This window comes from Actinia tenebrosa, unplaced genomic scaffold (genome assembly GCF_029948245.1).
Source record: "Actinia tenebrosa isolate PJP-AT-01 unplaced genomic scaffold, QUT_ActTen_1.0 PGA_scaffold9__36_contigs__length_13948895, whole genome shotgun sequence".
Lineage (NCBI taxonomy): Eukaryota > Metazoa > Cnidaria > Anthozoa > Actiniaria > Actiniidae > Actinia > Actinia tenebrosa.
In genome coordinates this window covers 2,006,042-2,033,644 of record NW_028292586.1, presented here as the reverse complement: position 1 = coordinate 2,033,644, position 27,603 = coordinate 2,006,042, and the positions used below count along the sequence as shown (strand labels likewise).

Below are 27,603 nucleotides of genomic sequence, written 5' to 3'. Positions count from 1 at the left end.
AGGTGTATATTACCGCTGAGCTGGCCATGATATATCTGGTATAGCACTCGGGTTTATGGCGACTAATGGATTTTTGAACGTGTTTTGGACAATTATTCGAAGTTATTATTCTAGAAGTGAACCGACATATGTACTTAGTAGTAATCACTTGCCTTATATCACAAGAAATTATCTCCATGGTATCTAGTTTGATGGTGACATTTCTTTTTTTCTGTGAGCAGATGTTCTTGGCCGTTTAAGGTTTAAGTTCTTCCCCGCTAGGAGTCGTTTCTTTTGTTTTTGTTTTTGTTTTTTTTCGTTTTTTTTTTGTTTTTTTTTTCAAAAATCGAGCTACCTAATACAGCTACCTTCTTTAGTTTGAGTCGTTCTTGATGGACCAGTGCCAGTCGTTCCACACTGCAAACATGTTTATATTTATGGCCTGTAGTAGAAAGCTGGGGGGCGGGTCATGGGTGTGACGTTGAAGATGATGTGAGCGTGGCCTTACAACACCTTTGATTAACACAAATTACAGCTCTTGTAGAAATTACTTTTCGCTGTATTTTTTGTTTCTCTGGTTTGTCGTTTCTTTTTATGGTTCGCACAAGCGACTAACAACTTAGAAGATTCTAAGAGGGTCTACTAAATATCGGCGTTACTTACAGCTCTCCTAGAAATTACCTTTCGATGCGTTTCTTGTTTGAAACTGTAAATCAACTCGTTCGTGGATTCTGAGTATGGTTCACACTAGATCCTCTAACAAACAACAACTTAAAAAGTTCTAAGGATTGGTGCTAATTATCGACGTTACTTACAGCTCTTGGTGAAATGACCTTTCAATGCGTTTCTTGTTTGAAAATGTAAATCAACTCGTTCGTGGATTCTGAGTATGGTTCACACTAGATCCTCTAACAAACAACAACTTAAAAAATTCTTCGATTGGCTTTTAGATGCCAAGGACACTAACTAGCAAATTAGGTACATGTACGTACGTATAATAGGCAATGTGTTTAATCAGATTCATAGGTTTTCTCCACAGGAAGTGCATGATTAAGAATTCAAATTGCTCTAATATAAGTCTTCTAAAAGAGTCTTCGTAAATAGAACTTAACTAAGCAGAGACCCAAGTCTCTATTTCTTACCAAATAATATTCTTTAAGAAATTGAAAATGTCTTAAAATTTATTAGTGCAATGTTTTTATCATATAATTTTTTTCTAAACCCAAAAATGTATCCTAATATAAATACATTTGACTTAAATTCCCGATAAAATAGAGAATTAGTTAAAATAGACAATTTCAATTTCAATTTTATCAAACTGTTCGATTTAGCAAAAGGGTTTGATAAAAAAGTATTTATTGGAACCAAAATGTATACGAAATTCGCAAAATAAATAAGTTTTAAAAGGTACTATCGCGGGCAATATTAAAGATTAATGCACGGCTTTTTCGCGTGAGTTTTTAGTTGGGTAATCAGCAACTTGTCGAGAAAAAACGCCAGAGGGCAAATACACTTTTTTACACTTTTTTTTGTTTTGTTTTGTTTTGTTTGCCTAGTCTAATTGTTATAAAAATGACGCAGCGGGCGTTTAAATTTAAGGAAAAATTGTTTAAAAAATGGGTGTTTTATTTTCTCTCTTTTTGTTCATTCATTCATCCATCCATCCATCCATCCATCCATCCATCCATCCATCCATCCATCCATCCATCCATCCATCCATCCATCCATCCATCCATCCATCCATCCATCCATTCATCCATTCATTCATTCATTCATTCATTCATTCATTCTGATGTCCGCCATCTTGAATTTCAAATAACCCACACTTCCATGCGGGAGAATTCCGTTACCAGTCTCCATTTCACTTTGGAAATGCAAACCAAAACTTTTAAGATTTCTTCTTTGACGTAATTGTTTTTGGATCTAAAAAATGTTTTTTCCATGAGAAAGAAACAAAGTAAAATTAAAATGAATATTTTTTCAAGAGAAAGAAACAAAGTAAAATTACAATGAACGAATTACCCAAGACAAAGACATGTTGTCTGAACGGGAAAAATATTACAAATTGGAAAACAAATGTCGAGTGAGAGAAGTTTAAAGAACTTTCGGTGATAAAAAATAACTAAAACACATTATTTAAGCAAAAAACGAGAGAAAAACCAAGAATTACCCAAGAGACATGTTGTCTGAGTTGGGAAAATATTATGATTAAGTTGAATAATAAGAAAATTATCAAGCAAGCGAAGTTCAAGGAACTCCCAAAACAATGGAATTTCTATCTATAATTCATAATATTTCATTGAAAAGTTTTTGTTATCTAGTCAGTATACTTAATTTAATGCTGCTTAGATAGTAACTCATGAATTATATATTATTTTGGGTTCTTTCAATTATCGTCGACCAAATATTTTCCCCACATGCAATGTCTAGAATTCTATGGCTTTTGAATGACTAACATAAGATATCGTATTGATAACATAACAAAATACGAATAAGAAACTTAGTACTTGACTTGCGTTCCGGTTTTAAAGAAATACATCTCGTAGATTTGTCGATAATTTTGGGATAAATGAAGTTTAAGCTGAGTTTTTAACTGTAAATCGTCTTGTCATAAGATGAGAACTTTCTTTCTTCTTTTAGTTCATTTCTGTTTTGGTTTCTTTGAGAGAAGCGTAATCCAAGAGAGTTTAGCTAAAGGCGAAAGTTTAAAACGAAGTAACACCCTTATGCGTTTTATTTTAGTCCATATGAAAGAGAAGTATGGAAGCAAAACCTAATATTAATTAGAGGCTCTAGGGCTTGAAATTACAAAGTAATTGTAAAGTACTTATACTTCTTGTATTAATCCCAACGATTTTTGCTGATTACAAAATCATGAAATATGACTTTAACAGCTGTGGACTTACCTTTACCTCTTGATATATTCTTAAATTATTTTTTCCCCTTTTACTTAAAATATAAAATAAAACTTGGAGAAGTGCGGGAGTAGGCGATTGAAATCAGTAGTTATATTGTTTGTGTTCAAAAGCTGGTTTGCCTCTTTGTATGTTGTGAATAATAACTTTTTTTATAAGGAAAGCCAACTGAACAGGTGTACAATTAATTCTTACTCAAATTCATCAGGCATATCACGGTCATGTCTTTAATTAATTGTCTCCAAGCGATAAAAATTTAGGAGCCAGTGTTATTTATTTTCGTACAAGTCCTTAAATTTCACGTATATACAACTGAGCCTTCAACTTATTCCGGATTTTTTTAGCTAGACACTGATCCGATTTATAATTGATACGAACGCGCTTCCCCCATCGTAAGCCGGATTTCTTTTCACAAATAAGACGAAGAATAAATATGTGATTTTAAGTTGTTCTTAACTCACATCGATTAATCATAGTTCACTTAGAAATATTGGCGTCTCCAAGCCCAAAAAAGCGAAGTTTCACGTACAAATGAATTGAACAAAATTACATTGCGCCAAGGTCAACTAAACGAGAATTATGTCAGTGGCGATTGACAGTTTTTGTGATAAGAATTGCTGTGTTGTGACATAAAAGTGATCATTTTAATATAAAAAAATGGTACTTTCTTAATTTTAATTTTTACATTTTCCGTAGTGTACTAAATACTTTCATAACATTCAGCGCTAAGACTACGTAGCAATGAGATATTTCTTGTCTTTTTTTCAATCTTCGTTTCCTTTCTTGTGTCATGTCTTGTCTTGTCTTCTCATTCTCTTCTTCTCATTCTCTTTTCGTCACTGTCATTTTCTGTTTTTTTTCTTTCTGTTCTACTGTGTTCTACTCTCTTTGATTCTCATCTATCGCTTTCCTTTCCTTTTCTTTCGTTTCCTTTCCTTTTTCTTTTCTCTACGAACGTGCTGTTGCCAACGTACTGGTATCGTTGTAAATCTCCTCGCAACCGTTCTTCCAACACTTTTGTTGTTGTTTTTTTATTTAAAACTAGTACTGAGCAAGCTCAGTGCTAATGATCAGTGCCAACGATTTTCATTTCCCTCATTTCCCTAGACTTCCCTTCAATATTTACCCAGCTTTTTTAACCCATATCGTGTTACCATTTGACACTTCTATATCAACAAACAACAAGCCATTAGCAGCAGTAAGGGGGACTCGCGAAAGGGGTACCGGGAACGACCAGGATTTCCCGCCTCAAGTGGTTGCCGTCCGCAGCGGGAATTACCCGTAGGCAGGTATTTTGGTGCGCGACGATTTCCTTACTGCTGCTGTGTTGGGTACCGCAAACGGAGGTTAAGATGTTCCTTAGATATAGATGGCCACCATCGACGACATTCGAAACGAAACTGTGCGCAAGCTCGGGAATCGGGTGATGGATAACTCAGATGCCGACTTTGTCTTCGCGACATTTATGGAGGGAAAGACAGACGAAACTATGAATTACAAAATGGCTGAAAAGATAATCGACACAATGCCGGCCGGCGACTACCGTTTGGAGTTGACGTTCGTAAAGTATTTGGACGGCGAATGGGTGATAGAAAAGGGCCGTAATCCAATACGGGCGTCTGGTAAGCAGAACCTGTTCGTTTTAAATAAGCACACGCGACCGGGGGCATTGGAGGGAATAGACATGCTGTTCTACGAGGTCGCTTACCCGGTTACCGTGGTTATCTACGGTGCGTATGAAATCAAGAAGCCGGACGTCAAGAAGTTGCAGCCAATGCGACATCCGAGCAACTGTGTTGGGAAGTTGGTAAGAGAGTTCTTCGAGGATTCCTCTCGTGGTGGTAAGCTTACGCCGAAGAGAAGAGAAGCCATCAGGAAATGGGAAGATTCCGCGCGTAGGGCCGGAGGCTCCATAGACAACATCAAGAAGTTAGAAACCGCGTTAGAAAGGCGCATACATGTGAAAGACATCACCGACGGTTTCATTTACGAAGGGACGAAGAAGTATGGAGGCCGGGGAGCGCCTATTGTTATCTACCAGCACAACGCACATGCGTGGCGAGAGCTGCGGTTCCCAAGAAAGAAAGAAACGCGTGTTTACAAGACCTCGCCGCTTGCAGAACTAATGCACGAGAATTCTATTTGGTTAATGGATGCGGAGGGAAGTCAATTTATAACGCAAGACGGTACTCTTTACCGGCCCGAAGTGGAACAGCTGCGCATTCGAAGCGCCTGTGAAACTTTAGGAGAAGACTTCTCAGACGAAGTGCTCAGCTCCCGTAGCTTGGACTTCTTGGCCGCAAAGAAGAGAAAGGGCTGGAAACCCACGCCGGAGGAGTTCAAAGATATCTCCAAAGCTTGCGTGGAGCACGGCCACGGAGGTCTGTGGAACATGGAGTACGACGAAGATGAATACGTGTCGCTGGATATGAAACACTGTTACCCCGCCAGTTTCAAAGGCCTTGGAGATTGTAAGGAATATTACGACCGCTACGGACATCCAGACTCCCAATTCTTTAGGGTGTCACTACCGGGTCACTACGATGCCCCAGCAACGGGATTCGTCAGACTGACCACCTGGGAGCTAGCAAAAGACTTACATCCGATAATCTATGCGTGGTATGGAAAGCACCTGCAGGATAAAGAATGGATACCGGTGCCCCTATTGAAGTTCTTTGAAGAGCGCAAACTTTTAAAATACACAGCGCATGAAGCCATACTCTGCCATAGCGCCTTTACGCAGTGGTTACCGGAGCATAACCCCACAGCGCGTGTGGTCATAGGTAAATTCACGCAGGGCGCAAAAGAAGGTGAAAAACATATGCAGCGGCGCCTAATAACGGACGCCGGCGAGCTAAGTTTCCTCATCAAGCGCGCGCATGACCAAGGAACGATGGTGTCTGTGGAGAAGTGGGATTACCTTGTCGACGATAAACTACACGAATGGAATGCGCTGTGTTACTACCAAGACCACAGACCGCAGTATTACCATCTGCGTGCCAGCATGCTCGCATATGCGCACGTAAATCTTCTCGCAATGCTCCTGCGGTTTGACAAAGAAGATATCCCCCGCGTAGCCACGGATTCCTTATACGTGCGCCCGGAAGTGTTAGAAAAGATGCAGGAATTCTACACCGACGACGAACTTGCAGAAAGTGGACAATGGCGCGTTAAAGACGAAGAGATAAAGTCTTGGAGAGCACGCGTGGAGTATCGCGGCGAACATCTCTGCGGTGCCGTAACGCCCACCAAAGAGCCTCTACCTTCAGTTGTCGACCCAATCTCTTACCAACGCTTCTCTTACCTCTACGGTACCGGCGGCAGCGGTAAGACGACGCGTGTTTTGGAGCTTTTTCCCCGCGTGAAGGTGCTAACGCCAACACATCGTTTGGAAAGAGAACTCTGCGAAATGGGCCACGACGCGCAGACCTACCACAGCTTCTTCCGTTGGAATGGCCAAAAGTGGGTACCAGAAGCCATCCACGACATACCTCCGGTGATACTTTGGGATGAGATTTGCACCGTTCCTTTAGAAATCCTGCAGGAGTTCGTAGAGTTCCTTCGCGGGAAATGTCAAGTAATATTCGCCGGAGATCCCTGCCAGCCTCCTCCAATATCCGGAGAAATGCCCCACGAATGGCTAAAGGGGTTCGTAGACTACTCTGAAGAAATCAACACAGATTACCGCAGCAAGGATCAAGTAAGATACCTGAAAGCGGAATTAAGGGGCCTTAGTGACGCCGAGCAATGCAAAACACTGCGCAAACGCGTACGAGCGAAGAAATACGAGGACTTCCTTTACACATGGCATCCAAAGGATCTGGTGCTAAGCAGCAAACGCGCAGCACAGTCTGGCATACAAAAGGATTTGCTAAATATACACCGAGAGCGCTTCCCTACGCATCCCGTACCTGTTTGCTACAAACCCCACGACACCCGCATGCAGCGCCGCGACGTCTGGGTACCTGGTACCGACATCCAACTGCAGAACGCAGTAACGCACGATAAAGCCTGGGTACCCATAGAAAAGGTGGAAAGAATTACCTCCCATCCAGATTGGCGCTTGGGCTATTGCATGACAGTCCACAGCGCGCAAGGGCTTACCATAAAAGAAACCTTATGGATCATAGACCAGCGGCTGTGTTGGAGCAACCTTATCTACACCGCCGTAAGTCGTGTGGAGTATGCCAAACAGTTAAAAAGAGCCTGGGGGCCGCAAATGCGTTACGATAAGACGCCAGAGGACGTAGCCAAAGAGAATATCGCCAAGAAACTCCTTCGCTACAAGCGGCACGACGAAGAAAAGAGTACGGATCCCCGCTATGCGGGGGTCAAATTCGACCTATGCGTGGACGACGTCTATAAGAAAGGGGCAAGGTGTGCCAAGTGTAACATACCTCTACTATGGAGGTTTGACCCGAATGATGATCAGCAGTTCTCCGTGGATCGTATCGACAACAAGCGCGGGCATTGTAGAGGCAACGTAAGGCTGACATGCCTAGAGTGCAATCGGGCGCGCGGAGCAGCACTACTCTGAGTCTTTGGGGACTATGAGCAGCTCTTCCTTGACAAATCCACGACTTGGGCCATTTAGGTAATACAACACGGGTTGCCCTTCCTTGGTGACGGACTTTGAAATCTCATACGTTTCCAGGGACCAGTTGGGATCCGTGGCTCTCTTACTGCCACCTTCGAGTTCCCCCGGCTGATAGAGGTATCTGACCACTATGTTGCGGGGGAGCTTTTTTTCCTTCAGTCCGACCGCCCTCGAACTTCTGACGTAGGACTTGTGCTCCACGTGTTTCTTTTTTATGGCATCCTTGGGTTTCATTCCCGTAGCCCTGGCCGCCTCGTTGTTCAAAGCCGCGACGACCTGGGGGAGCCTCTGAGTCCATTCCCTGTTGCGTTTGGAGGGATCTTCCAGCTCTTTCCAATACTGGTACCCAAAGAGACGCTCAGCCAGGGTCTTATTGAATCTTTCGACGATGCTCTGACCCCTGTGGTACTCAGCTTCAGCTCTCCTAATCTTGGTGTTGTGGTCTTTCAGGGTTTTAGTAACCACGCCCATGAACTCTGTCCCCGCATCCACTTGCAGCAGCTTAGGCCATTTCAAGACGCGCTTATAAATCCTACCTAGGGCTTCTGCGACTTCTCCAGAATCCTTGCTGGTTATGGGTTCGGCTTCCTTGTATCTGCTTGCGATATCAACTACGGTCAAAGCGTATCTATAGGTCTTTCTTCTCACCTTGTCGTGCGGTAAGAAAAGCAAATCCGCCTGATGAACTTCATTAGGGGTATTTACGGTGAAGCTGGGCCTGGGAATGTACTTGGGCACGGGAAGATAAACCTGCCAGAGGGTTTGTTTTTTCAACCAGTTCTTAGCCGTTTCATCTGATACCCTGGCCGCGGTCGCGAGTTTCTTGATAGCCGACGCTCCTTTCCAATAGCCTTCAGGCCCATAGTAAATCCTCTTGAGTTTGTCCTCAGTTCGACCCATTATATGAATTCCATGATGAGATTGATCTTACGTCCGTTAAAATCCACCGTCTTTCCGTCCACTTTAATGGTGATGTTTATGCTTTCTACCAAATTAGACAAATCATAGCTTAAAGAAATGGGAGTGTATTCTACTGGGTCAAATGGATTACCCTTAGGTAGGAACTTGGACATAAGAGAAGACTTTTTTCCATTAGCTGTAACTATTGACCAAGTCGCAATAGACTTCGTAAGAGGATGCGACTTTCCATTTCACAGGTATGGCTGTGTCGGTAATTGTTTTGCCCGAGGCACATAATAAAGATCCCAATGGGTCGAGCTTTCCAAAAGTTACTGAATAGTTTGGCATATTATGTTTGAGGGTCATTTCGTGCGGCAATCCCGTGGTGAGAGCATAACCGTGTTTTGCTAATTCCTTAGCGAGGGTGATTGGCGTGTAATGTCCATCGGGCAGCAATACGGCTTGATAGTTAGATCCTCCTGTATGCTCAGTGACTATGGCCCCAATCAGGTTATACCAAGAATTGTACAAAGAGCAACTAACCAGCCGGACCTTATGGGCTTTGATGGGGGGATTCAGATAAGTGGTAAAGTTATTCTTGTCGCTTTCCAAAAAGACGATCATATATTTCAGGAAACACAGTTCCCCTCTAGTGATCTGAGCGCAGCTCAGAGCAGATACGCCAAAGCTACGCCTCCGGCCAGCCCTGCGACTCCTACGAAGACCAGCTCATTGTCTTTTTGTTTCTTAGAAGGCTGGTAGTAATTCTTGAACTGAGGCCTTTTTAACCCCGTCGATGCCGCGGGGTGTGCTTGCGCATAGAGCTTAAAGGCGTAGTCTGTATTTTCGAAGTTCTTGTCTGCCTGCATCTTATCTTGGTAGTTCTTGTCCAACCAATCCCTGTAAGCTTGTCTTTTTTCATTCCAAGCTGCCACGTCTCGCTGATATTTCTCCAGCGCTAAGTCGTGTCTCTTCCTTTCGGCGGCTAAATCTCCGCTTTTGTCGCCTCTAACTAATCTATCCAAATACTGACCACCATAATTAGCTCCAGTGAATGCTAAAGCTGCAAAGACTCCACCTGCGACCACGCTAGCCATTATATACCAGCAAACACAGTTTGCTTCTAGATTACGTCGTCGGCAGGTACTTTTCCTTCCGTAGGTAATCCTTTACCATGATAGCCCCGCCTACGGCAGCGGTCATCTTAGCAAAATTAGCGAAGCTCTTGCTTGGGTCTTCAGTAAAGTCTTCTTTGAGCACTTTCTTACCTACCCAACCAATACCCGCAACGATGGAAGTAATAATAGCTGCTTCTTCAACAGTTTTCAACAACGCGGTCGACATTATATTACAGAGCGAGAAGGTTATTACTCCATTTCAGGGATCTTACTTTTTCTAACAGCCGGCTCCACAGGTGCGTGCACGGGCGCGTGATATGTTGGTGGTTCTACCTTTTTCGTTGCCCGCCATTGTAAGTAGAGGCTGCCTGCTGCTATAGCAACTCCCAACGCGCCGATGACGTACCCAGGATTGATAAAGGATTCCTCTTCTTTCTCTTCCACCTTTTCCTCTTTCTTTGCTTTGTTCTTCCTGTTCATCTCTGCGAGCTTCTTTCCGGCAGCGACTCTGCCTGGAGATTTAGCCTTGGTAATCTTCTGCTCCTCTTGGGGCTGCTCTACCTTCGACTCTGGTTCACTCATTTATATCTAAGGACTTGAAGGACTTGATAAGTAACTTAATAGGACCTGAGCAAGTACTTAAGGACGACTTGACTAAGTACTTGAGGACGACTTGACTAAGTACTTAAGGACGACTTGACTAAGTACTTGAGGCGACCTGGGTAATTCCTGAGGACGACTTGACTAAGTGATCAGGTACCTCAGCAAGTGCCGCCTGGAAGACCTTTTCGACTTCTCTGTCTTTCTTGAAGTCTTTCCAAGAGGCACCAAAGGTGCCCGCAAGTTCCTTCAAGTCGACGTGCTGAGCTACGTGCAAAGCCGCAGAGGCGACTGCCATTAACTTACCGCACTTCAAAGACAACCACCCGCAGGTTATCTTAAGTTCTTGGGCGATGACATAGTCCTCGCTTATGTCCTTCCGCAGTTGCTCCACGTCGTCTATGGGCAGCGCAAGTCCGAGGAGCTTGGTGGCAAGTCGGATAGCGGAGTCTGCTACGGCGTCCGTGGTCTTACTTGCAAGGGCAGCCTCGTACCTCTTATGGAACTTCTTAACCTCCTCTTCCGACAACTTATTAACCTGCTCATGAGTAAGTTCCTTGCCTATCATTTCTTTGCACTTTCCAGATGACACAAGGATGTTAAGTTGTTCCTTGAGGTTACTTTCATCTAGCTGTGTGGGGGCGTCATCTAAGAGCTGCTCAATGTCCATATACATTAGGAATCAAAGACTTTAAAGATCTGCGATCTTTATGGAATACGGAAACCTCAAAGAGAAGATCATCTTGGAATGTTGGTGCGTTTTTAAATGCCGCATGTATTCGTGCAACTGTTCCTTGGATATCTCACCGCCGTAGTCGCTTAAGATGGTTTCCAGATCAGACTTACTTGGAGTATAAAATACTACGAGAGAGCCTATGTTTTCCCTGAAGGGCTTAGAGACGCTGGTAAGCTGCTGCGAGAGCAACCAAACGCTGATATTGTCGTGTCTACCGCTGAAGGCGAGCTTAACGAGCTCGGAGGTGCGCTTTTTTACGTCGTCCCCGCAGGCAATGTCATCCAGTATGAGCAAGGTTTGCGTATCTTTAGGGAATTGTCTGTGCCAAAACTTAAGATGGCTGGATAACTCGTTGGGGTCTAAGATATCTACGAAGAAGTCGTCATCTTTCACTCCTATGCCCGTCCAGGTGCGGTTATTCACGTAGGTGGGGCAAAGCAGCACTATGTAGTCGAAGCGGTATCTAAAGGGTCCTAATAGCTGCTCTACTACGAACTGCGTTTTGCCGCAGCCGGTGGGTCCTACTATTAGAGCGTTACAAGGCATGTGATCTGGGTTCATTTATATCCCTTCTTTCGAAGGGAACTTGTTCCCTGATATATATGGACCCAGTGGAAGCAGTGCAAAGAATTGTCGCCGACGCAAAAGATAAGAGAGACGCCATAGAAATGCAAAGGGAGGAGATCGATCGGCTGAAAGAGCGCGTGCAGGAGTTGTACGATGAAATGTGCGGTCTGAAGCGCGCGGAAAGGTTTGGCGCGCTGATAACGATGGCAACGTGGGCTAAGGAGTCCGTTAAGGACTTCATGCGATATCCCCTGTAGAATGTTGACAATAAGGTTAAATCTTTGTTAAGGATGCCTGGAAACTATTTCAAAGAGTGTCTCAGAATGTTGACAATAAGGTTAAATCTTTGTTAAGGATGTTAAATGGAGGCTAAGATATTGTTAAGTATATATGGACTGCTTGTTGTGTAAGAAGGTGTTCAGCACCAAACAAAGACTTCAATACCACGTTCGTCGCGGCGTTTGTACAAAGAAACCCCTTAGCCGCGCTTGTAAGGATTGCGGTAAGGAATTCAGCACCGTTCAAAAGATGCAACAACATCAGGATAAACGCATTTGTGGGCTTTGTAAGGACTGTAATAAGGAATTCCACAACCCCTTCGAAATGCAGCAGCATCTGAAAAGGGGCGTCTGTAATCGAACCAGACAGTGTAGTTTCTGTAATAAGATACTTAGTAGTCGTCAACGTTTACAGACGCACCGGAGAACGCATGAAGTGAATTATAGGTTTCTCTCCCGCGCTTACGACTTGGAAGGCGTGGATTGCTACCAATGTGCGGATTTGATGTGTCGCTGCCCGCATAAAGAGGATTACTTAAGGAATCGCATAGATTACCATAAGAAGATAGTCCGTACTTTCCCCTCTTTTGAACGTGCCGAAGGCGTTCCGTGGACTAAAAGGGAGTATTGGAGGCAGGAGTGCGATCGTTGTGGTTGTGTTAGAGAAGAGGAACATATCTTCAACTGTCTTAACAAAGATTTAACCTAAACGTCAACATTCTGAGACACTCTTTGAAATAGTTTCCAGGCATCCTTAACAAAGATTTAACCTTATTGTCAACATTCTGAGACACTCTTTGAAATAGTTTCCAGGCATCCTTAACAAAGATTTAACCTTATTGTCAACATTCTGAGACACTCTTTGAAATATATGATACGCAATAGCATTTCTTGGGGCCTTTAATAGTAAAGCAGGGTTTGTGCAAAGAGTCTCAAATCCTGATCTTATTTTTCTTGTTGTTTGTTAAGTATCATCAACATTTAACAAAACAACAATAAAAATAAGGACCCCTTTTTAAAGGTATATGCTAGCCTACTTCGTGGCATTTCTGGGAGGATTCCTAATCGCCCTTTCAATATATGGACTGTATTACGTGCGAACCACCTGCAGATTGCATTACGCCTAAAATCCCCAAGCCGCCGATACCCAAACCGCGTAAAAAATACACCTGCCTTCATTGCGGCAAGGTATTCCCCGAAGGATCCTTCGTTGGTCATTGGTGCTCCGCGGATCCTAAAGCGCAGCGGACTTTAGCAGACGCGCTTAACTACAAAGAGGAGACGGAGTGACCCGCCTTTCGATGTCGAACTCCCACCTACCATTCTTCTTACCATGCGAGCGCAGATGGGTGAATTCCTCGCCCTGTATGACGTACCGAACCCTATCGGGCGCCCACAGGGAATACTCTATGCCGTCACTGTCTTTGAGGACCAGCCGCAAACGGTTGATATCCTCGAAGACAACATAATTTTTTATTTCATATGCAATACCTTCTATTAGATCTCGCCAATGTATTTGCCGCAGGCTCATTATACCTATGGAATATCTTTAAGTGCGTTGCCAAGGTCTCCGAGGTCTTGAAGGCCTTACAGCACCACCTGCAAGGAATTCGTAGGCGCTCTGCATACTCCGTGATCTCCCTGCAAATGACATCGTAGTCGTTGCCAATTATTACCTTATAACCGTTTTCTTCATACCTCTGTAAGAGGCGGCGTTGATCCTCGGATAATACCCCGTTGCCTTTTGGAGTCTTCAGCTCGATGCAGAAGCCACGGTAATGGGTGTGCGCATTCAGGATGAGCAGGTCGGGTTGCCCTCGCTGATATCCTTTCTGCCAGCACTTTATACGTTTGCCGTCCGAATCCTGCAGTTCGCCTAGACCAGGGGTCACGAGCATTTGGGGGTAAAACCTGCGGATGTAGTCCACCACTTTCTTATGCAGGTCGAATTCATTTTCGATCTTAAATACCAACTTGTTCGCGGTGTTGAAGCGCCGTTCAATTTCATACTTACCAGTCTTTCTCAATGCTGGTAAAACCTCTTCAAAGACCCAATCGCGGAACTCTATAGCTTTGGGTAGTTTGGAGCTGAATATCAGTTCATACAGACCAGGTTCGGAAATGAACACGGAATGTGGCTGCTCATTAAGGGGGCGGTGACTTGTAGCCCCCCTTACTTCATCCAACCTTTTCTTGTATTTATGAGAGACGTGATCCTTAATTGCATCTTTTGGGCGCTCATAGCCCAACGCCAAAGCCACCTCCTTTCCCCTGAAGTACAGGTTGTCGCCTTGCACTATGCATTGCAGTTTGGTTTCGTTGTTTTCAAATACGCGAAGCATCATATACGTAAGGAATATTTTTTATCCTTTCGCTTGGCTCAAGGAACGCGAGCCTAGTAGGCAACGCTCTTTAGCTGATTCATTTCCACGCTTAGCTGCGCGTCCGACACCACGAAAACGTAGCAGTTTATTTTGTCGCCGTCGCCCGCACTGGCGTTCTTGGTGCGCTTGATCTCCAATGTTATGCCATCCTGCGTATTTACTAGACGTAAACCCTGACCATGTAGGTCTTCGTCGTTAATGGTGCGCATGTCGATCCATAACGCATATTTATCCTTAAAGAATTCCTCAGGGCTAATTTGGTCGCCAAACTTACGCTTTGCCTCTCTGTACACGTCTGCGGGCTTTATTCCCTGGGAGTATACCTTGTTTGGGACCCCGTTTATGTTTACCCCCACGTTAGTAATGTTGGGGTTGTGAAAGGCCTCGGAGTCGCGCTTACCGGCCTCGTAGGGTTTGGCGAACACCAGCATCAACCCCGTGAGACTTCTTCGGGGGAGGTTAATGCTTTGGTTGATAACCTCATCCGTCTTATCCAAGAAGCTAAATGTCTTATACATCACTACGTGGTCGTAAAGGAATGCCTTTCCAGCGCTATATTCCATGCCAGCGCTACGGGCCAGCTCTTCGCTGTATACCGTTTCGTACTGTAGCTCTAAGTTGGTAACGGAATAGGGGGTTGTCGTGGTAAGCGCAGTGCTTAGCCCACCAATGATGTTATTAGCATCTGCTAAAGTTACTTCAAACTGTAGCTCGGATAACTGTCTTGGGTAATACGCGCCGTGATTCGTAATCACTTCAAAGTCTAATGGTATGACATACTTGCTACCATAGGCGGTCTTTATTCGCTTTGCGTCTGCCACTGCGGTTTCTCCGCTGCCGTCAGTAGGTTGCGTTTTCGTAGGTGTGCGGACCTTACGTAGAATGACACTACCAATTCCTTGTTCTATCCTTTGCGCGCGGTCAAAGGCTGTCAACCATAAGTCTTTGTACGTGGTATACAGATCGTACCTATTTAAGTCCAGCAAGGATTCCCCGGCGAACTTTACGCGCATCTTAGAAACAATGTTGCGACCCACGTTGTTAACGATAATCCTTTCATCTGTGGGGCTTGACTGCACCGCTAGGTCGAACCTTAAAGCCAAGGTTCCGGGTACTAAGACTAGGTTATCCGTTAGGCGGGGCACGCCTACGTACAAGGTTTCTCCTGGTTTTGCGCTAGAAGGTGTGAATGTGACCCGGTGAAAGGTGCGTTCTGCTTTCAGTCCGCCAACCTGCTTAGGTAATACGTTGGGGTTTAACTTTGAGCTTATCATATATAATGGAAGTAGAAGGAACGGATTTTGACCCCCTTACCGAAGAAGGTCAAGTTGACATTAACGATGACGAATTCGACGCATGGACTCAAGGTGCGGAAACCGATCCCCTAGTTTACGACGCAGCCTTAGAAAATAAGTATGGTAGCAGATGGGAACGCGCCAAAGCCACCTTAAGAGACATGTGGTCATCTAAAAAGCCCAACGAACCCATCCCCGAGTACTTGGAGCTTCAAAACGTGGAGCAGCCAGAGGCAACCGCGCGGGAAACCGTAGAGTGGGCAATGGAAGAACTAAGGATGCGTTATTCCCCCCTCGATGCCGACGGCATAAGACTCACAGAACGCGGAAACAGAGTCCTCGTAAGCGTCAGAGACCTGAGGTATCCCGACAAAGACCGCTGGACGAAACCACAGCTCCTTTTCGACGAAAATGGCTCGGTCAAGGTCAACGTGGCAAGACTAAGGGGCTTTCAAGAGGCCACCCGAAGCATGTTAGAAGGCTTGGAAGCATTGAACGAAAGGATTGCGCTAGAAAAACGCGCTATCGAACTGCAAAAAACGTTAAAAGAAAGGGAGGAAGAATACGCAAAGCAAACTCAGCTAATTGTCGATGCTGAAAAAAAGTTCGGTAATGAAAGGATGATAGAAATGAGAAACCACTTGGATAAAGCCCTGCGCGATAGGGATAAAGCGCAAAGGGACCTGGAGGAGGCCAAAAGCTCTGGCGCCTCAGCGGAAGCGCTGCGGGAAACGTTGGAAGAAAGGGAGGAAGAATACATGAAGCAAAACCAACGACTCGCCGACGCACATAGGAGGGAAGTCGAATTTAAAAATCAAGAAATAAGTGAGCTGGTAGACCAAAGAACCCGAATTCGACGTGAAAGAAATCAGGCTCAAAGGGCTCTTAACCTCGCCCTGCAAGAGTTAGACTTAATTAGAGACGATACCGAAAACCTACAAACCACCATAGCCGGCTCTTTGGTGGAAAGGCGGCGGTTAATGGCTGAAATCAATACTAAGGAAGAACAAATCCGGCAAAGAGATCAGGCTATCGAAGACCTGGAGGGGCAAATAGAGCGGCAGCAGGAAGTAATCGAGGACCAAGCTCGTCCCGAGGAAGAAAGGGAAGCAGCTCAAAAGGAAGTAGATACGCTCGAAATACGCCTTGCGGAATTGCGGGCTCAAAAGGAAAACCTGGAAAAAGAGCTGGGGCTTACCACCAAGGAAAAGGTAAAAAGAGCTCTGGTGAAGTATGGTATTCCGCTGGCATTTGCGGTCGCTATTTCGAGCGTAGTAGGAGTTATCCTATCCACGCTTAAGGCTACGGGCGCAGGCGTAAAGAAATTAGGCAATGGGCTGACGGACTTGGGAAAAAAGATGGCAGCCGGTCTTCCTGGGCTGCTGGGTTCGGTCGTTTCCTTGGCACTTAGGGCCGGCGGAGAACTGCTAAAGTTTGTGGGGAATAACATTTGGATCTTGGTTGTTGCTATTGGAGTGGTACTCCTGAAGAAGATGAAGGGTTGATCTTATCCTTGTGTATTACTGGTGGCTTATCGTCGTCAGGCATCCGAGGCGTCCTCGACTGGGGATAAGTAAAGATAGTATTCACGCCGCCTTGATAATGCGGAACTAGCGGCAACACACTCATGGTGCTAATGGGCTTGTGATTCCAAGTAGCATCCGTCGAAGGGTTAACGGTCGGGGCGGCATTTATTCGTATGCGTCCGTTACCATCGCTGGGGCGAACTTGAAGCTTCGCATATTGGCAATTAGCAATCATATGGAAAGTTACCGGTGTTATGTCTTCCCCTTGCGGAGGAACGGGCTCCGACGAAAAATGAGTTGGATGCCTGGTATTACTTTTTACCCTGTATGGCGGTAATGGGTGGTTATTCTCATCAACGATCCTAAAACCGGCATTGCATGAGTACCCCGCCGAAATACAAATAGTGCACATGATCAATCCCAGGCCTCCAACCTCCACCCACAATCCGGCGTCTTGCCACTTGTCGCCCACGTACTCCTTTTCCTCCAGGTAATGGAGAAACCAATCTTCCTTCGCGTGTGGGTTCATATATTTCAGCAAATAAATTTGCTTCTAAAGGCTAAGCACCGTAAGAGTGCTAATGGTAGCGTGATTATAAGGTCGATCTCTTTGGTCATGTATGCTATTTATCGTTACTACGCCCGTGTCGTCTACGCGCATTTGCAGCTTTACCTTCCCGTGGCAATCGGCAACCATGTGGAAAGTCCAAACCGAGATGTTTTCGGCGCTGCCAGGGTTTGGCTCTACGGAGAAATGCGTAGGCTCCCTGTTGTTTGTCTTCACACGCATAGGCTGCAGTACGCCATTCTCATCCAGGAACCTAAAGCCCACGTTGGCGTGACTACTCGTGCCAATGCAAATACTACAAAGGATTAACTTCTTTCCTGAGTAGTTCAGATCCACGGACATCCCGGCGACATCGACCCAAGATGCCTGGGTGTATTTTTTCTCGCCTGTGTAAGTCGTATAGACACAATCTACTCCAGCTACGTAGGGGTTGTTCATCGCCATATATAATAACTCAGACCAACACCCGCGACTGCTAGGCCGGCTTTTAATAAGTTATGGTCATATTCCTCTTCTTTTTTAGGCGCTCGGTATACTTCTTTTGTTAGCTGCACTTTCTTAGGTGGTTGCGTATGGTGCACTTTTTTAGGCTGTTCAACAAAGTGCCTTCTAATAGTGTCAGAGTTCACGTCATTCACCCCAAACTTCATATCCTTAGTAGCTCGTTGAAGTTTGTTGTTGTATCCTACTACAGAGCCAGTATTTATAGATAAATTACTAGGCATTAACCAACAACCCGGGGCTACTGCATAGTCCAACCTTGCCTTAGAATTTTGTATAGCTAGTTGGTAACGCTGTACTCCCTTGCTAATGTCGCCCTCCAAGATTGAACTTTCGAATAAGATCAAGGCTTCGGCTCGCGTCTCTTCTGCGGCGCCCGTATTTCCAATTATGCTGGATCGGGTGTTTACCTGAGCTCCCAAAATGGAATACACGTAAGCTTCTATGCTGCGGTTCAAACGGGCAAGGCCGGCTTTGGTTAGTCCTTTACCTTCTGGGGGTATGAAATTAAAGTATTGCTTCGTTTGCTCGTCGTTGGTAATTTTGATAATCAGTGGATTAGCCCCGGCATACTTACCACCCTCGTCTTTGAACAAAGGTCCATCGCGGACTTGCTTGGTAGTTTTGGTATTTGGTTCGAAGAAGGTGCTGCTGTCGTAGGTTTCTTTGTGATACCCAGTGTCCCACTGCAACCGCAGCGTATGCACTTCCTTATCGCTTAGCTCGTGCCCACCAATCCCCCAATAAGCCCAAACGTGTCCCAGCCCATTGTTAGCGCCCGTAGTGCATCGGAAATCCTTCCCTACGACACCAAACTCCTTACGAAGTCTATCATAAGCCGGCACGCTGTATTTGTTATCTCTTGGATAAAACGTGGCATCTCCCGGCAGTGCAATAACACCCATCTCATGCAGTATTCTTCTAACCGTGAAGTGAAAGTGAAACATAAATATCGAATTCTTCATCAAGTTTGCGCTTACCCCACAACCGCTGGTGGCGCACCAAACCGCAAAGTTTAGTTGCTGCGGCCAATAACGCATGTTAGGACCACTTAACCATTCATGAGATTCCTTGGCGGTGGTATGAATAATGGGTACGTCTTTGAAGATATCTCGCACCTTTAACGGAAAGGAATGATTGTTAGAGACCCGCATGTTCAACGTTAGGTCCAGGCTTGGGTGTTTATCAAATGAAACTGCGGGTATCGGATAAGTACTGGTACCCAGCAATAATTCCTTTGACCAACCGGGTTCAACATGCGTTGGCGCTGGCGTTGGCTTATGCATTGGCGAATGCTTCAGTTGATCGTCTATTTGATTAACCAGCGTAGGCTTCAAATCCTCGTTGCTGTACATCCTGGAGCCGTTGAAGTAAATCCCATCAGGCCTCCTTTCGAACTTACTAGGGTCTGCATGCGGAAACATCTTCCTAAAGGCCCTCCAGTTCCAGTAATCCCGGTTGTCGTGATGTGGCTGCTCCTCAATATCATTCCCAAAAGCGTCGTACATTAGTATATATAATGGATGTTATACCATCAGCACCTCAGTTGTTCCCAGATGTTCCCAATTATCACACTACGGCACCAATAACGGATGCCGAAAACTTTCGTTTAAACAAGGCGAACTTAATCCTGGCTTACTTGGAAGGGCAGACGAAACACTACGAAAAAGTTAGGAAGAAATACGTCAGAGCCCGGAGTACGCTACATAAGATTGCGATAACTTCAGGATCCATATCCATTGTGTTAACGGGCTCCGGCGTTGCTACTTCGCTTACTGGGCCGGGAATAATCGTTGGAGTTCCTTTGGCCGGCGTTGGGGCAGCCTGTGGTATTATTTCTGCTGTTGCTACGGGTATTATAAAACAGTTGTCAAGCAAAATATCCAAGCATGACACGACAATAGCTCTGTCAAGGGCTAAAGTAAATACGATTACCGATCTTGTCTCAAAGGCTTTGCGTGACAGAAAGATAGATGATGTAGAATTTTCGCTTATCTTAGCCGAAGAAGACAAATACGAGAAATTAAAGTCGGACATAAGGAACAAAAAAACAGTCGTAAAAGATCTTTCCGAGGAATCTCGCAAAAAGATCTACCAAGAAGCAAAAGAGGAGCTTCAAAGAAAACTCGCTCAGTAAATATTTACTTTGAAAAAAGCGTGACAGGATTCTATTTACATATTGAACGCCGGCTGTCTGGTTCATATGCAAATTAGTTTCACAAAATATTACACAAAATATTACACAGCCTGCATCGTTTTCACAAAACATTACACAGCCTGCATCGTTTTCACAAAATATTACACAGATGTGAAAAAACTTGTGTAAAATCATCGCCTGGGAATCCATCCCAAGAGGGGATGGTTGGGGTCTATTTCGTAAAATATTTCGTAAATTACGTCAGGGTAGTAGGGAATATCCTTATCCAGCCGACAAAACATCCACTCGGCTCTGCTCATATCAGAAACCTCGGGAATAGACTTACCGGTAATTTCAGACAAAAGGTAGGGAATAGCTTTGTAATATTTCCCTAGTTTTAATTTTTTCAGCGTTTTCCGTAGACTTTGTGGGGTTGGCTCTTCTAAATGGTCTATGATTTTCTTCTTTACTTCGTTATTTAAATATACCGGTCGATAACCTTGGATATGACTCATCCAGTCTCTAAAGTATTTTATTCTTTTGTATGGGGTCTTCTTACGACCTCCATTGGCGTAATACTGCTCTCTGGTAGCATTTGGTACGGCATTACGAATATTCTTACCACACTCGTAACACTGTGCTGACGTGTCATCTTCTATTTGCATTTTCTCATTGCAGCACCAGAAACCTTGGGGTTTTGGTATGTTAACTCTAGGTCTTAGACAAATCACACAGAAACCATTGGCAAACTTCCTACATTCGTGCATCGTATATTTATGGAATATCTTTACCAAAATACCTGCGCACGGGTAATTCCCGCTGCGGACGGCAACCACTTGAGGCGGGAAATCCCCGGCGTTCCCGGTACCCCTTTCGCGAGTCCCCCTTACTGCTGCTCCATTTCCCATTATTTTTTCGAGTTCGTCAGTCATGTTCAACTTCCTCTTAGTCAAAACAATTTTATTTTGTTTACAGTTTCGACTATTGCAAGAGGTATTAAGTATCGTGTCTACCGTATGGAACAGGTTTTAAAATTATCAATTCGCGAATCTTTCTTCCTCTACTTGTGATGACTTTTTCGCTAAGTTTACATAGAGTTTTTTAAGAGTTTTATTTCTCTTTTTCCATGCAAAGTTCTTTACATTTTTTCAATGTTTGTATATTATGGTTTCAAGCTTCTCTGAGTAGCAGAATCTAAATGGCAGGTTTTCGTTTTCTTATTCAGTGAAAGAAAACCGAAAAAGATTTTTTTTCATACTTATCCACTCAAGAAAATATCATATTCCAAAACCTTTACAAGGAGCATCAACGTTTACTATAATAAAACTTCCAAGTGTTCCTCGATTTAATGTTCACTAGAACTTCAATTCTATTCTATTCTATACATTCTATAATTTTTATTACAACTATTACAGGTGGACTACATCAACCAAGGCCACCCAAAATTTTTAACCAAATTTACAAATCATGTTTTTAACGCTGTAACGGGTGAATTCTAGATTTTAAACTGTTTTTTTTTTCACTCCTGAACATACATACACGCACTCGTAGAAAGATAGATATATGATTTTGAAGTAGTGAAAAATATTAAAATTTTACTGGTTGGCCTATTGGTTGGTGTAGTCGCACTGTAAAAAATAAATTTGGTTTAGCTATTTTAAAATATCTTATTAGTTTTTTTGTTTTTTTTTTGGCTACATTTCTATAACGGGACGGTCAATCTATAACATGATAAAGAAACAGGAAACTAAAAACGACCAGCAAGAAAGGTGTTTTTTTGAAATTGAAATTTGATTGTGCGATTAATTACAACTGCACGCGAAACAGGAACCTACTAGCGAAAAGGCTAAACATGAGTATGGCTTAGTTAGTGAAAGATAGAATTATCCGAAAAGTTCAAAAACTGTAAAAGTTAGACTCGAAGAAGCAAGTTAGTGAAGAGTTCACTTGCACTGGAAATTGTGCTTGCGGTATCTTGAAAATCCTTTTGGGTTTTTATTGTTTGCTTTTTTTGTTTTCGTTTAATGAGCAAAAAGCTGAATTGATTTGATTTTAATGAATCTGCAGAAAAGAAATTTGAAAAATACTTTGCTTGAAATCATCTTCCTATTACTTTTAAGTCCCTTCTATTCAAAGCTAAATTAAGCTTAATTTTTAATCTGTTCTGTTACCAAAAAAAAATTACTTCTTTAAATGTACCTTTTTCAGATCTTCTTTCCTGTCTTTCCTGAAGAAATCCTTTAATATAGTTGCGCATTTGTTTGTTGCTACTTTGTGCTATGTTTCCAAATGAGTATGATAAATTGTCTCGTAATAGCTTTTAGTAGCGTCACACAAAGGGACGTGGTCACTTGGTTTTCTATTTGCTGACTCATTAAACATTTCAGGTGTCCATGTAACGTAGGATTCGTATATAAGATAACGATTTTTACTGTTGACATTTTTACTGCGGAAGAAGTCATTTAGCGCAGATTTTGAGCGAGTCCAAAAGGAAGGTTCCTGTCTCTACCAATCAAAATGGGGTCAACCCAAATCATCCAATCACGACGCTCGAATTTGGAAGCCGTTTGAGTGTTTGGCACGTTTAAATGCATATGCATGTTTTTCTATACGTGAAGGACATTTTGACAAACTTAATTTAGTTCAGTAATGCGTTGGCAAAAATACGTAAATAGAATCGTCAAAAATGAAGAAGTGACGGCGATGACTCGATGAGGATGTTAAAATTTTGACGTAAGTGAAAGATTTTAAAGATATCGTAAAACAATATTGATATTTAACTAAAGAAAGGAAGAAAGAAAGAAAGAAAGATGGATCGATTGATTAACTGTTAGCTGAGTGGAATACCGATTAAATAAAAATGAATGAAACGAATGAATGAATGAATAAATGAATGGATGGATGGCATAGATGGATGGATGGATTGATAGATGAGTGAATGAATGAATGACGAATGAATGAATGATTGGGTGGGTGGGTTTATGAAACAATGAACGAACAAGCCATAGCATTAATGAAAGAATGAAATACAATAATTACAATATAAAAAGACTGAATATTATTAGGAATTGAAAATATTAAGATAACGTAGAGAAAGATAAGAGTAAAGTGAGCATGATGTAAAATAATTGATACATAAAGAATATACAAAACACATCTTAATTAAATTTAAAGCCAAAACACTCTCACGTTTCATCATATGAAAGACTGAGAGTTTCAGCGGGGTAGCTCAAATATTTCCAAAAATCAAAAGAAACCAAAAAGGAAGCTTCGAGGGACATACAATTATTAAAGGCATTTCGGCTTAATCTCCGGAAGGCTGACACTTTTAAAGCAATCTTTTGGTACATTTAATCTAAGAGATCATCAAAGAACGAACCGAAGCCATTACTTACTACTTTTAATGTTTAATTAGTTATTATGGTTGTCTAAAACATTCTCTGGGCTGATCTAAGTCAGGGCATGGCTAACTCACAGATCAAACCCTAAAACAACCTCTGGGCTGATCTAAGTCAGGGCATGGCTAACTCACAGATCAAACCCTAAAACAACCTCTGGGCTGATCTAAGTCAGGGCATGGCTAACTCACAGATCAAACCCTAAAACAACCTCTGGGCTGATCTAAGTCAGGGCATGGCTAACTCACAGATTGAACCCTGAAACAACCTCTGGGCTGATCTAAGTCAGGGCATGGCTAATTCACAGATTGAACCCTGAAACAACCTCTGGGCTGATCTAAGTCAGGGCATGGCTAACTCACAGATTGAACCCTGAAACAACCTCTGGGCTGATCTAAGTCAGGGCATGGCTAACTCACAGATTGAACTCTGAAACAACCTCTGGGCTGATCTCAGTCAGGGCATGGCTAACTCACAGATTGAACTCTGAAACAACCTCTGGGCTGATCTAAGTCAGGGCATGGCTAACTCACAGATTGAACCCTGAAACAACCTCTGGGCTGATCTAAGTCAGGGCATATTCTGCACAAGAGGGTAACCCTGCGAAAATGAATCTGCAGTCAAGGAACACAGCGGTATTTTACGAATTTGAAAGAGTTATATTACTGCAGTGATAAACAGAACACTGGTCCATCAAAGTTTTTCATCATTCTCATTCAAATATAAACGGGCGCAAATACAAAAGTTTTAGCAAGGAACCAAAAACCCTTTCAAGTGCTTCGTTTTGTTCAAGGCTTCACTAACCAATCAAAATGCTGGGAAGTCTCTCTTTTATTCGTCTATATGTTGTAATTCGCCGTCTAGGTCGTAATTAAAAAAGATGATTGTGAATTAAGTATTTAACTACCTTCTAGAAAAAGACGCTTAAAATATAGAACTAGATTTCTTGTAAATCAATAGTTTATCGAAAAAATATTTTAAAATAAATTGGAAAATTCGGGAAAGAATACAAAATTTGCGAACATCTTTTGTGTAGTATTGATAGGATTAAAAAAATACACATCACGAATTAAAACAATTAATATTTTCCAAAGCTCTGTTTTATCTTAAATGCATTAGTATTATAAGATAATGAAATAAGACCGCGATATCCTTTAGGAACCAGAACGCCTAGTTAATGAAATATCGACACAAAGTTCGATGTAAATGCTTTGAGAGTTATATTCTTAGGCAATATTGTTTTTGAAAAATATCGATAATTATATTAATTATATATATATTTAACTTAAACCCAATGCAATATTCAGTAAGGGTAGCACAACTTCATAGCTGGTAAAATGAATGATTAGACGAAACTAATGATAGCAGAAAATTGCAAAATCTATGACTAATCGTAGTCCGAGGTTTGCAAAGAATAATCTTTTAAATTTTACGTTAATTGAAATGCGTATTTTTGCCATTCTTTTTAAAACTCGATTCCATTTATTAGCAATTAGTTCATTGAGTCGTGTTTTTGTTCGTTGGATCGTAGTTAATACAGTTCAAAACATTTTTTCTTACCTTTCAAAAGTTCAGTTTTCCTTAATCAGGCTTTAATTCAAAAGGCAAACAGATTTCAGATTAAGAGACGACGTTAACCGATGACTTGTTATAATGGTTCTTGTCAGTGGTAACCCTTGGTAATTCAAAGCTGTCCGTGATCCATGTGGTATTTCGACAAATGCTTAATGGCCATCTGGCAAAAATTTTTAAGACTCAGCACTTAGGGGGAAAATAATACTACTATAAATTGGCGTCTTATACTTAGCAATCAGCTTTGCGTCAAGGGTGCAGACGGCTTGGCCTTGCCAATTCTTCTTGAGCCCGTGATCATTTCGGTCTCCGTCGAAAAAATCAAAGGAGTTGGTGAATGTTGTTGGTGATGTGATTGGTCAACACAACCGGTCACTGTTGAATAGGAGTCTTATTGGGCAGAAAAATGGCTTGCTTTTATCTCTCAAACTCTAGCATATTCGGAAGTGGGCTATTTATCTCATAGCCTTGAAAATAGAGTCAGCATGACTTTTACTTGCTTAAGTAATTCAAAGTCACTATTGATTTAGAGTCTTATTGGGCAGAAAAATGGCTTGCTTTTATCTCTCAAAATCTATAGCATATTCTTATTAGGGCGTTCCTATTTCACTTTTTTTCTTTTGTTTTTCTAATCATTTCGACTAGATGTCGCGATCTAGTCTACATCACAAAAACTCATTATCTTTAATTCCTTTTTCTAATTTCTTTGACTTCGTTTTGATTCGATTGTCGTTGAACGGAGACGTGAGTCTTCCGTCAATTACTTTTCATCCCTACCTTGGTAAACAAACTGCTTTCTTTTTCTCTGGCAGAAATGAGTTGTAAGAAGTAATTTTTAAATCCTCAGATCTTATATTGACTGCTGCGGAAAAATCGTGCAAGCATTGGAAATAATTTGACTGAAGGTGGTTGATTTTTTTTCGTTGAATATTAAATTAATGAAAACTATACAACTTTGAGTGTTAAAGAAAGTACACATTAACAAAAAATTATCGATGCAATTTGCGAACACATCACAACTCAATCAACTGAGACAAAAATCGCGTCAGATCATTTGAACGTGATTGGATAAGAGGAATTTTCTCGCTCTTTGATTGGTTCAAAACGAAAGCCACTTGATAGTCGAGATCAATCTCCCGTTTCATTCTAATATAGATACAAAATGATCTCCCAAGATAAAATTTATGGGAAAAAATCAACGTACCTGACTGTTGTTCTGCTTGAAGCAAGTTAGAGAGTATACTAATCCCAATCAATGATGACAAAGTTACAGTATCTGTACAACGATTATATAGAGTAACACCAATTGATTTATTATCTAGAAGTGACGTGAGCGAGCGTAAGTTATAGCGGATATCACAGCAAGGGTCACGTAAATATGAATCTAGAAAATACACACGTCATGTTGCGAACGTTTTTACCGACATGTTTTCTGGCGAAAGAGAAAAACAAAAATGGAGACTGAAGAGAGAGAGAGAGAGAGAAGAAAGAGGGCAACAAGTTTATAAGTGTTTGACTTTTGGGTGTTATCCTCTTGAAATATAGACTTCACTTCACTTCACTTCACAGAAAGTAAAAGAGAGATAATGAGAAGAAAGAGGGCAACAAGTTTATAAGTGTTTCACTTTTAGGTGTTATCCTCTTGAAATAAAGACTTCACTTCACTTCACTTCACTTCACAGAAAGTAAAAGAGAGAGAGAGAGGAGAAAGAAAGAAAGAAAAGGAAAGAAACAAACAAAGTAAAAAAGAAACAAAGAAACAAATAAGCTAACAAATATACAAACGTAGAATGAAAGAGAGAAAATAAGAAACAAAGTAGATGAAAAAAGAAACGAAGAAAGAAAGAAAAAATGAAAGAAAGAGAAAAGTGTTTCTTTACGCGAAAAGATTATAAATAAATATTATAGGAAAAGAACCATGGTTTACCCGAAGGCGATAGAAATCGAATTTCTAGAAGAAGAATTGGAAACAATGACTAATACGTTTGCTTAATTACCAAAGCAAAGTGTCAGTTGTTTAGTTTTTCACATTTTATTTTGAAGTCATAAAAATGACTCATAGTTCAGTGATTATAGACAAATTACTAGACTATTGTCGTTAGGTTTTTATCGTTAGAATATTCTACCAAGCCATTTATTCATGCACACATCCATGCATCCTGCTATCTATGTATCCATGCATGCATTCATCCAATCCCATACGTCCATATCTCTGTCCATCCGTCCATCCAATAGACATCTGTATTAGCGCAATATTTTCCGTCCGTCCGTCCGTCCGTCCGTCCGTCCGTCCATCCATCCATCTATCCGTCCTCCCATCCCTCCCTCCCTCCATCTATCCTCCCATCCATCCATCCATCCGTCCTCTCATCCCTCCCTCCCTCCATCCATCCTCCCATCCATCCATCCATCCATCCATTCATTTAATACTTTCATTCTCATTAAGCAGTCATTTCGACAAGTTCGTATGCAAAACGAAGGCACGCAACCTTCAGCTTACCAAAACAAAGTGAATCTATTTTTAAGTTTGTT

At 42.4% G+C, this 27,603-nt stretch overlaps 1 protein-coding gene and 1 long non-coding RNA gene across 5 annotated transcripts in view; one reads left to right on the top strand and one right to left on the bottom strand.

Annotated features, from left to right (window-relative positions):
• Positions 1-27,603, top strand: part of LOC148904472 (uncharacterized) — a 43,905-nt gene that overhangs the window by 6,977 nt on the left and 9,325 nt on the right. The gene's annotated exons all lie outside the window — the stretch shown is intronic.
• LOC116304164 (somatostatin receptor type 5) overlaps positions 1-27,603 on the bottom strand; it is a 35,371-nt gene that overhangs the window by 5,761 nt on the left and 2,007 nt on the right. Inside the window, exon 1 of one of the 4 annotated variants that reach the window (XM_031713846.2) lies at positions 26,276-26,349. The exons of 1 other annotated variant lie outside the window; for it this stretch is intronic. The gene's annotated coding sequence lies outside the window, so the exon portion shown is untranslated. Of the gene's footprint in view, positions 1-22,300; positions 22,710-25,059; positions 25,242-26,275; positions 26,350-27,603 lie in introns of those variants that run through there. 2 more of the 4 variants (XM_031713845.2, XM_031713843.2) reach the window with 2 other exon arrangements.